The following is a 14,830-nucleotide window of genomic DNA, read 5'->3' on the forward strand; positions in this document are numbered from 1 at the left end:
ATAGTTGTATTCGTGTGGTGTAATATATGTAACATAGTGTGCTTATGCTTTATGATATATGTAAAAAATTGCTTGTATTAATAAGTATTTTTTTTATGAATCTAACTCTTGTTTATTTTATAGTATAAAAACACAAAATGGATAGACAACCCAATATTTTAAGAGACCTACCCGGAGACATGATTGATGAAATCTTGTCTAGAGTCGGTCAGAATTCCTCGACACAACTATTTAAGGCGAGATCAGTTTGTAAGACATTCGAAGAACGTTCCAAGAATGCCTTGGTTTATAAAAGGCTTTCGTTTGAAAGATGGGGGATATCACATTGGGAAACCCATAAGTTACGATGTGTTTACTTTGATGCATATATTGCGGGGAACCCAAATGCTGTTTTACGCAACGGGTTAAGAAATTATTTTGACTCAATGTATCCGAATATAGGACTTCATGTTTTAGAAAAAGCGGCTAACATGCAACATAAAGAAGCATGTTATGCTTACGGGTTAGTAATGTTCGCTTCTCACCAAAGTGAGAAAAAGAACATCGGGCTACAACTATTAAACAAAACGTTCTCACAAGTGACGGAGTCGGTAATTGGGGTAAGAAATGAGGTTTTTAGGTTATTACGAGACTGTTGGTCATTACGTAACCTTCGCCCTTTTGAAGATGTTACAACACGTTGTCATACTATCGGTCACAACGGTTACGTTCCACAAGACCAAGGATGGGAAGTGGTATTAGTAAAACCAGAATGCATGACTTGTTTCTGGACGTATGAATTACGTGTCTTTGTTGCCTTTGCTGAACGCCTTATTTATTAACTAGAATTATCTTCGCAACTACTTTGTATCAAAGTTTTATGTGCTATATTTCATGCTATATGTAAAATAGCGGTATTGTAAGTTTGCAAGTTATTGTATAAAGGTTTGAATATGATATATATTTTTTGTGATTAGTTTTTCATATAGAATTGTAGTAGTTGAAATGGTATGTTAGCTACTAAGTATGAACTTAACGGGTAGGTACTACCCGAATTAAAGAGTATAAAACGCTAATATGAAGAATGAGCTTTTATAAATAAGTTCATATTACGCTACGAAATACTATTGCCTACTCTTGATATTCTATATGATTAACTCGTTTCATTTGACTATTTTGAAGGAAATGGCACCGACTACTCGACACAACTTGAATATGAGCGAAGAGGAATTTCGTGCCTTTCTTGCTTCAAACATAGCCGTAGTACAGGCTGCGCTACATACCAACAATAACCTTGGATCTAGCAGTACAGGAAATCGTGTAGGATGCACCTACAAAGAATTCACTGCCTGCAAACCTTTGGAATTTGATGGAACCGAAGGACCGATCGGATTGAAATGGTGGACCGAGAAGGTCGAATCGGTGTTTGCCATAAGTAAGTGTACTGAAGAGGACAAAGTGAAGTACGCTACGCATATCTTCACAGGTTCTGCGTTAACATGGTGGAATACCTATCTAGAGCAAGTGGGACAAGATGATGCTTACGCACTACCGTGGTCAGCATTCAAGCACTTGATGAACGAGAAGTACCGTCCCAGAACCGAGGTCAATAAGCTCAAGACAGAACTTAGAGGGTTACGAACCCAAGGATTTGATATTACCACGTACGAAAGACGATTCACAGAATTGTGCCTATTGTGTTCGGGAGTGTTCGAAGATGAGGAAGAGAAGATCGACGCGTTTGTGAAAGGATTACCGGAAAGAATCCAAGAAGATATAAGTTCACACGAGCCCGCCTCCATACAACAGGCATGTAGAATGGCTCACAAACTAGTGAACCAGATTGAGGAAAGAATTAAAGAACAGACGGCTGAAGAGGCCAATGTGAAGCAAGTCAAAAGAAAGTGGGGGGAAAACGGTGATAAGAATCACCAATACAACAACAACAGCAATTACAACAATAATCGCAGCAACTATCCCAACAATCGCAACATCAATCGCAACTACAACAAACGGCCCAACAACAACAACAACAACTACAACAATCATCCCAACAACAATAATAACTGCAACAACAACAACAATCAGAAGCAGCTATGCCAAAGGTGTGAAAAGTATCACTCGGGGTTCTGCACCAAATTTTGCAACAAGTGTAAAAGAAATGGTCATAGCGCGGCGAAGTGTGAGGTCTATGGACCAGAGGTTAACAGAACGAAAGGAACAAATGGTGTCGGAACGAGTAATGGCGGAGCAAGTAGTGTCGGAGCAAGTTGTGCCAATGTAGTTTGTTATAAATGTGGAAAACCGGGCCACATTATTAGAAATTGCCCGAACCACGAGAACACGAATGGACAAGGCCGCGAAAGAGTTTTCAATATTAATGCGGCAGAGGCACAGGAAGACCTGGAGCTTGTTACGGGTACGTTTCTTATTGACAATAAATCTGCTTACGTTTTATTTGATTCGGGTGCGGATAGAAGCTATATGAGTAGAGATTTTTGTGCTAAATTAAGTTGTCCATTGACGCCTTTGTGATAATGCTAAAAACGAACATATATTTCATAGCATTATTCCTCAAGAAAGACAAGCTTTTAGTTGCAATTGTTCTATTTACAAGAGATATTCGTTTAAATAATAAAAGGTGAAGACAAAAGACAGATTCGACGAATTGAAGACGCAAACGACCAAAAAGCTCAAAAGTACAAAAGACAATCAAAAAGGTTTCAATTATTGATAAGAAACGTCTCGAAATTACAAGAGTACAAGATTCAAAACGCAAAGTACAAAATATAAAATTGTACGCAAGGACGTTCAAAAATCCGGAACCGGGGCCAGAGTCAACTCTTAACGCTCGACGCAACGGACTAAAAATTACAAGTTAACTATGTATATAAATATAATATAATATATAATTAATTATATTAATTATATATATATTATATTTATAAATAAAAAACCGTCGGCAGAGAAACTCCAAGGGTGTGAGCTGTAAATACATTCTCCGCGACTCGCGGAGATTGAAGAGCATTTTGCCGCGAGTCGCGGAGCCCCAAATTTGAAAACTGCCTATAAAGCCAACCGAATTCTGATCAAAAACCATCATCTTTTTCTTCCTCATTCATACGTAAAATTTATATTTATATTTATAATTTATATTTTAATTTTAATTATAATTCTAATAATAAGGGTATGTTAGCGAATATTGTAAGGGTGTAAGTCGAAATTCTGTCCGTGTAACGCTACGCTATTTTTAATCATTGTAAGTTATGTTCAACCTTTTTACATTAATGTCTCGTAGCTAAGTTATTATTATGCTTATTTAAAACAAAGTAATCATGATGTTGGGCTAATTACTAAAATTGGGTAATTGGGCTTTGTACCATAATTGGGATTTGGACAAAAGAACGACACTTGTGGAAATTAGACTATGGGCTATTAATGGGCTTTATATTTGTTTAACTAAATGATAGTTTGTTAATGTTAATATAAAGATTTACAATTGGGCGTCCCTATAAATTACCATATACACTCAATCGGACACGATGGGCGGGGTAATTATATGTACGAATAATCGTTCATTTAACCGGACACGGGAATGGATTAATAGCCACTAGAATAATTAAAACAGGGGTGAAATTACATTCAAGGGTAATTGGTGTAATTGTTAACAAAGTAGTAAAACCTTGGTTTACACGCAGTCGATAACCTGGTGTATTCATTAAACAAAGTATTAAAACCTTGTTACAATTCGAATCCCTAATTAGTTGGAATATTTAACTTCGGGTATAAGAATAATTTGATGAGGACACTCGCACTTTATATTTATGACTGATGGACTGTTATGGACAAAAACCAGACGGACATATTAAATAATCCAGGACAAAGGACAATTAACCCATGGGCATAAAACTAAAATCAACACGTCAAACATCATGATTACGGAAGTTTAAATAAGCATAATTCTTTTATTTCATATTTAATTTCCTTTATTTTATATTTAATTGCACTTCTAATTATCGCACTTTTATTTATTGTTATTTAATCGCACTTTTAATTATCGTACTTTTTAATTATCGTAAGTTTATTTTATCGCACTTTTATTATTCGCAATTTCATTATCGTTATTTACTTTACGCTTTAATTTAAGTCTTGTATTTATTTTATATTTTACATTAGGTTTTAACTGCGACTAAAGTCTTAAAATCGACAAACCGGTCATTAAACGGTAAAAACCCCCCTTTATAATAATAATATTACTTATATATATATTTGTATTTTTAATAAAAGTAAACTAATATAGCGTTGAGCTTTGTTTAAAGATTTCCCTGTGGAACGAACCGAACTTACTAAAAACTACACTACTGTACGATTAGGTACACTGCCTATAAGTGTTGTAGCAAGGTTTAAGTATATCCATTCTATAAATAAATAAATATCTTGTGTAAAATTGTAGCATATTTAATAGTATTTCCTGCTAAAATTAATAACTATTTTATATACACCTCGCATAACATCAAGTATTTTTGGCGCCGCTGCCGGGGAACACTCTTAAAAGCCGGAAGCGCAATGCTAATATAAAAAAAAAAGATTTTTTTTAGTTAACTTTTATTAAAATTCGTTTTTGTAAAAATACGTGTTAATTATTCAAAAATATAAAAAGAAAAACAAAAATATAAGTATTTTTAAGATTTTGTTAAATATTTAAGTTTTATAAGTTTCTTTATTTTTATTTTAGTTTATAAAAATATAAGTTTTATTTTAAAATCTTTTATTTATTTAAAAACAGAAAACAGAAAAAAAAAAAATTAAAATATAAAAACGCGTAAAATTTCAAACCTGTCAGCTGAATTCTGAAACCCCGCGACTCGCGGGGTTTGATGCAATAAATGCCGCGACTCGCGGAGCCTTTCTGACAGGCGACAGGAAGCCCTAATTCAGCATTAATTACGGTTTATTATTAATTATAATTATTATTTAAACCTAATTATTATTATTATTATTATTAGTTTTATTTTTATTTTTACTTTTTATTTAATTTATGTATTTAGTATTAATTAGTTTTATTAAATTGTAAAATTAGTAGTTTTATTAAAAAAATAATATAAAAATAATATTTTTATAAAAATTGTACTTTTTACAACTTTTTGTATATTTTTATATTTTGTCCCTTTTTAATCGTTGAAGCATAACTTTTGTATTTTTAGCTCATATTTAATTTTAAACCTAGTTTTTGCTATAGTTATTTTTACTCCTAGATTTTTAGGCTTTGCCGTAGAATTCCTTAAGTGCTTTTTCTTTAGACTAAGATTTAGGTGCTTTAGAATTTTGCGACGCCTTTTTAAGTTTTAGTTTCTTTTTAAGTTATTTCCATTTGGGATTTAGTTTCTCCTGTAAGCTTTAATATTTTTAGACCTTTTACTATGTATCAATTATCATTCCAATTAGTAATTTCAATTTGCGATTATAATTTTAAGTTAGTTGTAGTAATAAGGTTAGGTTAGTAAACTATTTTTAAGTTTTGATAAGTTTCTTTTATTTTTCCGTCACCTTTTATTTTTCAACCATTTTTTTTTCTTTCTTTTTCGACCTTTTGCGACGAACTCTTTTTCTCTCTTATTTCTCGCTATTCTAGTTTTTAGGACTTAGAATTTTTTCTACTTCTTATCTAAATTTCTTAAAATTACGAAAATTTATTTTAAGTGGTTAAATTAATAGACATCAAAATTTTCTGGTTCGTAGTAATAGTTGGATTTGTACGTGGACCGGGTTATTGGAGCCAAACAGTCCTCAATTATATTGAGACCAAACGAATCCTGCCCCTCTGCTGCATCTTTTGGCTATTCGAAACGTGGGCAAAATCAGAAAAGTCTATTAATTGGATAACTTATTATAATTTTTCTTTCCTTTTAAAAACTAATAGGATATTCAGTGAATGCACCGAGCAAGACGTTCATCACCTTTTGTACGTTCACCACCTGTAACTAGATCAAGACATTTAGCAAATATAACCGCCGTTGATTTTTCTTTAGAATCGTCATCCAGTCAACCAAGTACTTCAGTTCAAATTTCCGATAATCCATTTTTTGAACCCGACCTCACAATTGAGAATCCGGAGAATATTCAGGAACGGTTCGTAGATCCTGAACCATTAAACTTTCCTCCGGAACCACCAATCATTCAAACAGAGATTGTTGAGGAACGAACCATTAAATCAGAATCATCTAGTGATACCGATTCAACAAATTCAATTATGGAGAATCTGGAACCTTTAAGTATGGAAGACCGAATGAGAGCTAAACGCACTGGCCAAGGTCACGCAATTACTCATCCAGACATTAATGCGCCAGATTATGAAATCAAAGGACAAATTCTACACATGGTGACTAATCAATGCCAATTTAGTGGTGCACCGAAGGAAGATCCAAATGAACATCTACGTACCTTTAATAGGATCTGCACACTATTTAAAATACGAGAAGTGGAGGATGAACAGATATATCTCATGTTATTTCCCTGGACTTTAAAGGGAGAAGCCAAAGATTGGTTGGAATCGTTACCTGAAGGGGCGATTGATACATGGGACGTTTTAATTGACAAATTTCTTAAACAATTCTTTCCTGCATCTAAAGCCGTAAGACTTCAAGCAGAAATTGTTACGTTCACACAGAAACCAAATGAAACTCTATATGAGGCGTGGACAAGATATGGAAAGTTGTTAAGAGAATGTCCGCAATATGGTTTAGACACCTGTCAAATAGTACAAATATTCTACCAAGGATGCGACATCACTACAAGAAAAGACATAGATATAGCAGCTGGTGGTTCTATTATGAAGAAAACCGAAACTGATGCTTACAAAATTATTGATAATACTGCTTCCCACTCACATGAGTGGCACCAAGAAAAAGACATCATTAGATCATCTAAAGCAGCTAGAGCCGATTCTAGCCATGACTTAGATTCCATTTCCGCAAAGATAGATGCTGTGGAGAGACGAATGGAAAAGATGACTAAGGATATTCACTCAATACGAATTAGTTGTGAGCAGTGTGGAGGACCACATTTGACAAAAGATTGTCTCAGTATTGAATTAACAATGGAACAAAGAGAGAATATTTCATACATAAACCAAAGGCCTGGAAATAATTATCAGAATAATTATCAACCGCCAAGACCAATTTACAATCAAAACCAGAATTATAACCGAAATATTCCATACAACAACCAACAAGGTCCTAGCAATCAACAAGTATCCAATAATACTTATAATCAGCAAAGACCTAATTTTCAAAACAAACCACCACAACAAACCGATGAGAAAAAGCCGAATTTAGAAGATATGATGACGAAGCTAGTTGAAACTCAAACACAGTTTTTCACATCTCAGAAACAAACCAATGAACAAAATGCTCAAGCATTTAGAAATCAACAAGCTTCTATTCAAAATCTGGAACAAGAAGTGAGTAACCTAGCAAGGTTAATAGGTGAAAGAAAACCGGGAAGTTTACCAAGCGATACAAATGCTAACCCCAGGAATGAAACAGCTAAAGCTATTACCACAAGAAGTGGTACAACACTTAAACCTCCTGAAATACCTGTAACTTCTGATGAAACTATTCCTACTCCACAAGAACCACAACCTGATCAAGATAAGGAAAAAGAACCGGTAGTTGAAAAGGTTAATGAAGATAACACAGTTAAGGATAAACCTTATGTTAAACCATACCAACCACCACTTCCTTACCCGAGTAAAATGAAGAAAGAAAAACTTGAAGCCGAGCAATCCAAATTCTTGGATATGTTTAAACAGATAAATGTAAATCTTCCTTTCATTGATGTGATTTCAGGAATGCCTAGATATGCTAAATTCTTGAAAGATCTAATCTCAAATAGAAAGAAAATGGAAGAACTCTCGGCTGTTACTATGAATGCTAATTGTTCAGCAGTGCTGTTGAATAAGATACCAGAAAAATTATCTGATCCAGGAAGTTTCACAATTCCATGTTTTCTGGGTAGTCTTAGTTCAATAGAAGCATTGGCAGACTTAGGTGCTAGTATAAATCTAATGCCGTATTCACTATACGCTAAACTAGACCTTGGAGAATTGAAACCAACCAGAATAAGCATACAACTAGCTGATAGATCAATAAAATATCCTAGAGGGATAATGGAGAACATGCTAGTTAAAGTTGGTACTTTAGTATTTCCAGTAGATTTTGTTGTTTTGGACATGGAAGAAGATTCTCAAGTTCCTCTCATATTAGGAAGACCATTCTTAAACACGGCTAAAGCAATGATAGACGTGTTCGGTAAGAAACTGACCCTAAGTATAGAGGATGAGAGTGTTACCTTTTCAGTTGATAGAGCAATGCAACAACCACAATCTGCAGATGATACATGTTATTATATTCAAACTATAGATGCACATGCAGAATTATTAGAAGAATTTCCAGAATTACAAGGAACAGGAGAATGTTCTTTAGGAGAAGGTAATGAACCAATTGATGAAGCTGAAATGTTAGCTACACTTATAGCTAATGGATATGAACCAACAACAGAAGAAATTCAAATGCTAAAAGAAGAAGACAGATATCGATATAAATCATCGATAGAAGAACCTCCGAAATTAGAGTTAAAGCCACTTCCAAACCATTTGGAATACGCTTATTTACATGGTGAATCTAAATTACCTGTAATAATATCGTCTTCTCTTACTGAAAATGAGAAATCACAACTCATTTCTGTGTTGAAAGCTCATAAACCAGCCATTGCATGGAAGATTCATGATATTAAAGGAATAAGTCCTTCGTATTGCACACATAAAATCCTTATGGAAGAAGGTCATAAAACGTATGTGCAACGCCAACGAAGACTAAATCCTAATATGCAAGATGTAGTTAAGAAAGAGATTATTAAACTGCTAGATGCAGGTTTAATTTATCCAATCTCTGATAGTCCATGGGTAAGCCCAGTTCAATGCGTACCTAAGAAGGGTGGCATGACTGTCATCACAAATGAGAAAAATGAGCTTATTCCTACTAGGACTGTAACAGGATGGCGTGTATGTATTGATTATAGAAAATTAAATGACGCCACCAGAAAAGATCACTTTCCCTTACCTTTCATAGATCAAATGTTGGAAAGATTAGCCGGAAATAGTTACTATTGTTTTCTAGATGGATTTTCCGGATATTTTCAAATTCCAATAGCACCCGAGGACCAAGAGAAAACCACATTCACGTGCCCTTATGGTACTTTTGCTTACAAACGCATGCCATTTGGACTTTGTAACGCCCCTGCAACCTTTCAAAGGTGTATGATGGCGATTTTTCACGACATGATAGAAGAATGCATGGAAGTATTCATGGATGACTTTTCAGTCTTCGGTGATACATTTGAATCATGTCTAGTTAATCTGGAACGAATGCTTCTTAGATGCGAACAATCAAATCTAGTATTTAATTGGGAGAAATGCCATTTCATGGTTAAAGAAGGCATCGTTCTTGGACATAAAATTTCAAAAGAAGGAATTGAAGTGGATAGAGCTAAAGTAGATGTAATTGCTAAACTTCCACATCCCACCAATGTTAGAGGAGTTAGGAGTTTTCTAGGGCATGCCGGTTTTTACCGACGTTTCATAAAAGATTTTTCTAAAATTGCCACTCCTATGAATAAACTCCTAGAAAAGGATGCGCCATTCATCTTTTCAGATGAGTGTATCAAATCTTTTAATATTCTTAAAGAGAAACTCACTAATGCGCCGATCATGATAACACCAAATTGGAATCTACCATTTGAACTAATGTGCGATGCAAGTGATTTTGCAATGGGAGCCGTTTTAGGACAAAGGATTGAAAAACGATTTCAACCTATATATTATGCTAGTAAGACGTTACAAGGAGCACAAACGAACTATACAACTACTGAAAAAGAACTCCTTGCTATTGTCTTTGCTTTTGACAAATTTCGATCATATCTCGTTCTAGCAAAAACGGTGGTCTATACCGACCATTCTGCTCTTAGATACCTATTTTCAAAACAAGATGCTAAACCAAGATTAATCCGTTGGATCTTACTCTTACAAGAGTTTGATATTGAAATCCGAGATAAAAAAGGAGCAGAAAATCTCGCCGCTGATCATCTTTCTCGTCTTGAAAATCCCGAATTAGAAGTTCTGAATGAATCGGCCATACAAGACAACTTTCCTGATGAATATCTATTGAAGATAGATTATAAAGAAATCCCATGGTTTGCAGACTATGCAAACTACTTAGTTTGTGGATTCCTTGAAAAAGGATTATCGTACCAAAGACGAAAGAAATTCTTCAGTGATATAAAACACTATTTCTGGGAAGATCCACATCTGTTTAAAAGTTGTCCCGATGGAATAATACGCCGATGTGTATTTGGAGATGAAGCTAGTAAAATTTTAAACCATTGTCACACAGGACCAACAGGAGGGCATTATGGGCCTCAACTAACAGCAAGAAAAGTTTATGAAGCTGGATTCTATTGGCCTACAATTTACAAAGACGCACACCTTCTTTGCAAATCCTGTGATGCATGTCAAAGGGCCGGAAAAATAAGTCAACGTGATGAAATGCCACAAAATGTCATCCAAGTATGTGAAGTATTTGACATTTGGGGTATTGACTTTATGGGTCCATTTCCAAAATCTAATAATAATCTATATATACTCGTAGCCATTGATTATGTATCTAAATGGGCGGAAGCACAAGCTCTCCCAACTAATGATGCACGAGTTGTAGTCAACTTTTTAAAACGTCTTTTTGCAAGGTTTGGAATACCGAAAGCTTTAATAAGTGATCGGGGTACTCATTTCTGTAATAATCAACTTGAGAAAGTTCTTAAAAGATATGGAGTAACTCATAAAATCTCCACCGCATATCATCCACAAACAAGTGGACAAGTTGAAAATACCAACCGAGCTTTAAAACGTATTCTAGAGAAAACCGTAGGATCAAATCCGAAGGAATGGTCCATTAAATTGGAGGATGCACTCTGGGCTTTTAGAACAGCCTACAAAACTCCAATTGGAACCACACCTTTTAGACTTGTTTATGGAAAAGCATGTCATCTTCCTGTAGAAATTGAACACAAAGCATTTTGGGCTTTGAAGACATGTAATCTTGATTTACATGAAGCCGGACGTCTACGATTAAGTCAACTAAACGAATTAGAAGAATTAAGACATGAAGCATACGAAAATTCGTTAATCTATAAAGAAAGAACGAAGAAATGGCATGATAAAAGAATCAGAAGTTCAAAAGAATTTAAAGAAGGAGACAGAGTTCTTCTTTTCAATTCACGATTCAAGCTATTTCCTGGAAAATTGAAATCAAGATGGTCTGGACCATTCATAGTCAAAAGAGTTTTCCCATATGGAACGATAGAATTAATAAATTCAAATGGGATTGAATTTAAAGTTAATGGTCACAGAGTTAAACATTACATACATGGTCCGATGGAAGTCGACAACGAAGTTAATCACAATTTCGACACCACAGCTAACTAAATGTGGGGAGAATCAAGTCTTTAAAGGATAATATGTATTTCTGTTAGAATTAGATTGTCTGTTTTCGTGTAGTTCTCGAAAATGGAACCCGAATGGTCTTTCCCTAGCAGACCCTAAAGAACTAGTCTTCTCCCCCCATTCTGAATTTTTATTTTTTTTAGGTTTTTACAAAATGAAGACTGCCTGTGAACTAAACCATGGTCTAATGCTTCACGCTTTGATCACTAAACGTAATAATGACATACTACCGAGTGAAATAGTATCAGTAATCAGAGAAAGAATGGACGGAGTTAGAAAAGAATCCAGATGCGAAGATAATAAGTTACAATTTGGTAAAGGAAAATCGAAATCCGCAGCGAAAAGAAGAGCACGACACCTAGAACGATGTCACAAATGCGGAAAATGGTCACATGGAGGTAAATGTTCAAATAATCAAACCTATTCAAATACCGAATTTGTTACTTTATGCAGAGACGGACCGTTCATATGTTTAGAAGAAAAGACACTGAATGCTCGAGGTTACGCCTATGTAGCCATGGAAAATCAATTAAACCGACTATCTTATGAATGAGATAGATCATATAACTAAGAAATCTATTTCACAGGTATGTCTGTACAGTTTTTATTTATTTTTATTTTTAACCTTTTGATAATAAACGCTAATTTGTTCGCTAAAAAGTATTAAATTGGTATTAAATAAAATTAGGTTTGGCGACCGAAATTATTGATATCATTCAAAAATTTATTACATCACTGCGAAATTTAACGTTTATTATAAGGTATAAATATCTTTAAACAATCAACCCAAAATATTTCAAAAATTCGTCATGAGTTAAATTAGGTCTTGGAACCGAAATTACTTTACCGAAAAGAGGGGCGCATATTTTTGATAATATTTGATTGATTAAAGTGGGATAAAAAGACAAAAAGATTTTTAATTTTATTTTTACCATGTTTTTAAAATTAATATATAAATCTTAAATTAATATTGTAAACTTTGTAAAAACAATATATTTAAAATTGTAAATATTTGAAAAATTAATATAAGTTTGATATGAATTTATAAATTTTTAAATTAAGTTTGGTGTGAATTTTTAATTTTTAAAATATAAATTTTAATTTTATGCATTTCAAATTTTAAGTTTGGTGTAAATTTTTAATTTTTAATTTTTAATTTTGAATTTTATATTTAAGTTGTGTGAATTTAAAAACAAAAATTTACTTTATCTCATTAAGTTAAGAATATGATTTTTAAAATTCGTCGTAAGTTGAAGACTAGGTCTTTGAACCGAAATTGCTTTACCCGAGGGAGGGACGAGAACTTTTATTATCATTATTTTTAATCTTATTGAATTAGAGTATGCCAAAAACATTGAAAAAACCCAAAAATCTTAGCTTTTAAAACAATCGCTACAAAAAGACAAATTTTAAAATTTTGTCGAAGGACGAACTAGGACATCGATCCGAAACGACCTCGTCCTAAATAACAAGGGAAACAAAATTTTAAAATTAAGTACTTAATTGTTTCAAAAGATAATGATTAAAAAAAAAAAAAAAAAACTCCGCGAGTCGCGGAGTTTGAAGTGCAAAACCTCCGCGAGTCGCGGAGAGGTCGGATTACAGAAAAAAAATAAAGAGCTGCAACAGCTCAGTTTCATACTCCTCAACTCAAACAACCTGCGAAAACTGCACCCGAAAAACACGAAAAAAAAACCCCAAAAATCCCAATTTTAACCGTTAATCACCAAATTTTTTGCTAAAATCATGTTGAGAAGGATGCTATCTAAGAATTACTCAAGAAAAACGGTAAATTTCTACACCTAAACACCATTTAATCCGAAATTTGGTGTTCTTGAGCTATTTTTTCCCCAATTTGATTTTGATGCTTTTTAGTGTAATTAGACTTAAATTGTTTATGTATTATGCTTGTATAACCTAGATTGATGCTGTTTAACATGATTAGAAGCCTTAAACTTCAAATTTTGAGTAATCTAGGGTTTGTGTTCTTGAGCAAATTTGGGGCTTTTTGATATAAACAGGTTATGGCCGATTTTTGTCATGAATTGTTGCTAAAATAAGTAGTGTAACATGTCTAGGTAGTTAAATGATCCAAACTTTGAGCCTAAACATGATTTTGAGAATTAAAGTGGACTTTTTCAAGTCTAAAATTCATGAACTTGATTTTTGAAAGATAATGCCATTTGAGACTTGTTTAATTGCTAGTAATGATTATTTTGACATGTTATTTGAGTTGAATGCTTATGAACTTGGCGAACATTTTCGTATATGCTTATTTGAAAAATTGTAGATTTGATAAAAATGTGAAAATAAGCTTAAGTTTGATATAAATTGATAATGTCATTGTAATTATTTTGATTGATGATTTTGCTGACACTAATGCATATTTGGATGCACAAAATTTGTGTTTGATGTGTTTTGCAGAATGAAAGGGGTGAATCTTCATCCCAAGCCCGCAATGCTCCTGCTGAGAATTTGGAACAACAGGAGGTGGATAACTACTACAAGCAGGATGTACCTCATCCAGTCATGACCTTTTCCGATATGCACTTGGAAGAGTTGCACCCGAACATGAGATTTGACAGACTTTGGATAGATTATCCAAAATATCAAAGGGGTTTGCATACTCTTCATTCTAAGGTTGTTGAGGTACCGAGGGTCATAGAATGGGGACCCTTAGAAGCTGTAGAATTGGCCGGGCCAATTAGGGAATTACTTGTACAGAGGTATGGTAATTCTTCTTTTAATGACTGGATATGTTTATTCACCATACGCAGACCTGTATATAAAGTATGGTGTGAAGAATTGTTATGTAGTGTAGAGTTGAATGATCGGGTAGCTAGTTTAACCGATCGTTCTTTTATTAGATTTTTGTTAGGCGGTTCGATGCGCCACATGTCTTTACTGGACATGGCTCAGGCTTTACGTATATATACGCCTGAGGAGTTAGCGTCTGCCGATTGTAGAGGATTGATACTAAACGGTAGAAAGATAGATGAGAATTTTGATACACACGGTGTGTGGAGTCAAATGACAAGCCATCACCGTTTCAAAGGGGGAAATTACTCTTATTTGGATATAGATAGAGCCGAATTAAGAGTGATACATAGGTTTTTAGCTAATTCGATTACACAAAGGGGTAAAAACAAAGAAAAGGTAAATGGAGAAGATTTGTTTTACCATATGTGTATTCGATACCCACAGAGCGCTGTAAGTATACCATATTGTGTGGGTTATTATTTATCAGCTATGGTTCGGGGGATGCGACCACATAGCATAATAGGAGGTGGTATTTTT

Source organism: Rutidosis leptorrhynchoides, chromosome 1 (genome assembly GCF_046630445.1).
Source record: "Rutidosis leptorrhynchoides isolate AG116_Rl617_1_P2 chromosome 1, CSIRO_AGI_Rlap_v1, whole genome shotgun sequence".
NCBI lineage: Eukaryota > Viridiplantae > Streptophyta > Magnoliopsida > Asterales > Asteraceae > Rutidosis > Rutidosis leptorrhynchoides.